Source organism: Trachymyrmex cornetzi, unplaced genomic scaffold (assembly GCF_001594075.2).
Source record: "Trachymyrmex cornetzi isolate Tcor2-1 unplaced genomic scaffold, Tcor1.1 scaffold83, whole genome shotgun sequence".
Lineage (NCBI taxonomy): Eukaryota > Metazoa > Arthropoda > Insecta > Hymenoptera > Formicidae > Trachymyrmex > Trachymyrmex cornetzi.
This window is the reverse complement of record NW_017300169.1, coordinates 323270-326272: the sequence shown is the minus strand read 5'-3', so window position 1 is coordinate 326272 and position 3003 is coordinate 323270. Positions and strand designations below refer to the sequence as shown.

Sequence of the window (3003 nt, the reverse complement as noted above, 5' to 3'; positions counted from 1 at the left end):
CTCGCTCGCCCCTCTCCCTCTCTCACTCATTCATTCTCTCACTTTCTCATACACACAACTCTCTGTCTTCGCTCGATAAATGTAATAGTACCAAAGTATTCCCATCAAGTATCTACTGGTAAGTTCATCGATGAATGAGTCGTTTTGAACATTTGTCCGATGACACGTTTGTTTGTTTGATTGAATTTTTTTGCCGTGAGCTGCCCACTGGCCTTGATTTATTCGCATGTAACGCGCGCTCCACAACCTCGGGGTCCAACCAGCAAATTTATGGCATACGATTTTCCAGGGTCACGTACGTATATAATCGCAGTCTGACCGACTCATGCCATCCACTTCCCGATATCGTGCCAGATAATGCTCGCCGATAAGTCTCAGCAACCTGTCGACATCCGTGCATTGTCCTGCACGCATATATAAATTCGCATATTTTCTTCAATATTCCGCGCTTATTTCCGTGACCCGTATTGCAGAGATTACATCCGTAAAAACAGGTAGAAATAGAGAAAACGCAAAGATTAAATAACTTCCGCCAATATGATTCGTATCAATTTTATTCCATCAACAACCTACAACTTTTTAGTTGGCTTACGTGAGGACCAATTGTCGAAATAGAATGAAATACTATGTTAAACGATAATTAGCAATTTTATATTTCATAATCTAAATCGCATTTGTTCTGTTCGTCCTAAATATTATTTTTATTTTTTTAATTTTTTAATATATCTTTGATATATGTATTTTTTGTTTATTTTTGACGATTTCAGAAGCGAGATCAATTCGACTTATCAAATCAATCGTTCATTAAAGATCCCCAAGCGGAGTGTCGTGTCTAAGTACGTGTTATCTCAGAATTCAGTTGCGAGAATCAATTTAATTAGATGTGCCTTCATCAATTGCTACAGAACACGGAAGGAACGTTCACGTTAATTGAATGCATGCGGTCGCATCAGATACGTCACGTGCGTGCAACGTTAAACCGAGATTCCAATGACGAGAGATCCGTTACAAATGAAAAATAAAAACAAAAAATCTACCGCATAATTCTACATAATGCTACATGAATTCTGCATTACACTCGCAATTAACCCTACATTACTTGCAAAATTTATTTAACTCACTTGAGATGTTTCTGACACACATCCCAACGTTATATATTAATTTTCATCGTTCTCTTCGATAATTTATAATTAAATGAAGATTCACAATGTTCTGTGCATTCTTTAGATAAAGATAAATGCCAAAATATTTTTTAATTGAGAAACAATCTTGCTAAACATATAATAATGTATGTATAAATAGTATTTATACATTTAGGGAATTTATCAGGCAGGCTTATCTTGGACCTCTCATGCAAATAATGAAGGGTTAACAACAAAATTTATTTCTAATGATCTATTAAAGTTGGTCTATTAAATCGTCAAAATCGATTGTCGCTGAGGCTTTCGCACCCAGCGATCGCACTTACTTTCCTGTACAGAAATAGAGTGGAGAATTTCAAGGGTTTCTGATATCTGGTGTAACTCCTCGCGATAAGAAAATTCTCAGACAGAAGTCGTCGCGTGCTTTCTCTCTCTGTAGGGCTCTTTTGGATTGAAGAAGGATTCCGATCGAACTGTATGGCGGTTTACCCGACTGACTACGGTTCGACACGTTACGGACAGAAGGCAGTTTTACACTGACTCCGCTGGTACTAGAACCTCTATGTATACCACCGTCTACTACCTACCTCACTCGTCACATTGCGTGACTAATGTATGTGTTAGTGCGTATCCGTAGTGACGATCGCTTACTTATGTCTGTCCGAGTCTGCCTGACTGACATTAATGCCGGGTTTACCCTCACCACATCGACAATGACCTGACGGCCTTAGACGTTTTGGTCTGATAAAAAATTTCCAATTTCTTTCTTTCTCAGACATTTCTTCTATTATGATTTAGAAAAAAAAATGTTTGTGTGCTCTGAATGATTAATTCAATTTTAATCAAGGATATCTATGACACTTCGTAGGAAGATAGTAAAACTGCAATAAAAAAATAATCTATATTTTATTGGAAAATTAAAAAGATAATCCAATCTTTTGCTTATTACAGAATTTATTACATGTGCATTTTGTTAAATATATGTATTTCACAAAGTTTTGTAATAAAAAAATAAGATTTACGATTTTTTTGTAAAATATTTTAAAAGACACTTAGAGAAACTTAGTATTCAGAATTTTTAGAAGAAATATCATAAGGAGATTAAATAAAAATTTGTCGAATAAGAATATTAAAGTCATTATCAATAATCGTATTAAGTTGGATCTAAGTAAAATTCCGTTTATTATAGTTGTCAAATGGTACGAACAGAGATCTGGATCGAACCGAAATCGAAACTGAAAAGCGTTCTATAATCTTTTTGTAGATATACCAAAACTTTGAATTGTAGATACATGAGAAACTGATTGAACTGATAAACTCTCTCTCCCCCTTGCCCTTCTCTCTTTTTGGTTCGCTTAGTCATGTTGTTTTTGTAATTATGATTTGAATCCCTGCACGTATATACATATAGCACACATAAAACATTGTATTGAATAATATGTTCTTTAATTTTTATTTTTTTTTTACTACACAATTTAATAGAATAAACCATAAAAGTTCTTTTAAACTTTAAACTCCTGCCTACCGCTCAAGTAATTATAATCGACAAAAATGAACGTTAAAAAACTGTAATTTTTATAATCTCAGTATTCTTTATTAGTCAAGAAATCGAAACTGAAATCAGAACACTTATTTGATATGAACCTAAAGAAACATTTTGGGTCTCCAGTACAAACACAATGAGACACTCAATACTTAATACTAATGACTTAACTAAGCATGTATTTGAGACTAAAATCCTTTAGAGAGAAACTAAAGACCTTTCAGCCTAAAGACCCTTAACCCTAGAGACTCTTGAAACTAAAGTGAAAAACAAGATAATGTTATTTTATTTGGAAAGAATAGCAAACCCTAATCATTT

At 34.1% G+C, this 3003-nt stretch overlaps 1 protein-coding gene across 1 annotated transcript in view; it reads right to left on the bottom strand.

Annotated features, from left to right (window-relative positions):
• Mdr49 (Multi drug resistance 49) overlaps positions 1–1683 on the bottom strand; it is a 93735-nt gene extending 92052 nt beyond the window's left edge. Inside the window, exon 1 of the mRNA XM_018519527.1 lies at positions 1469–1683. The gene's annotated coding sequence lies outside the window, so the exon portion shown is untranslated. The remainder of the gene's footprint in view (positions 1–1468) is intronic.
• Positions 1684–3003: the final 1320 nt, after the last annotated feature.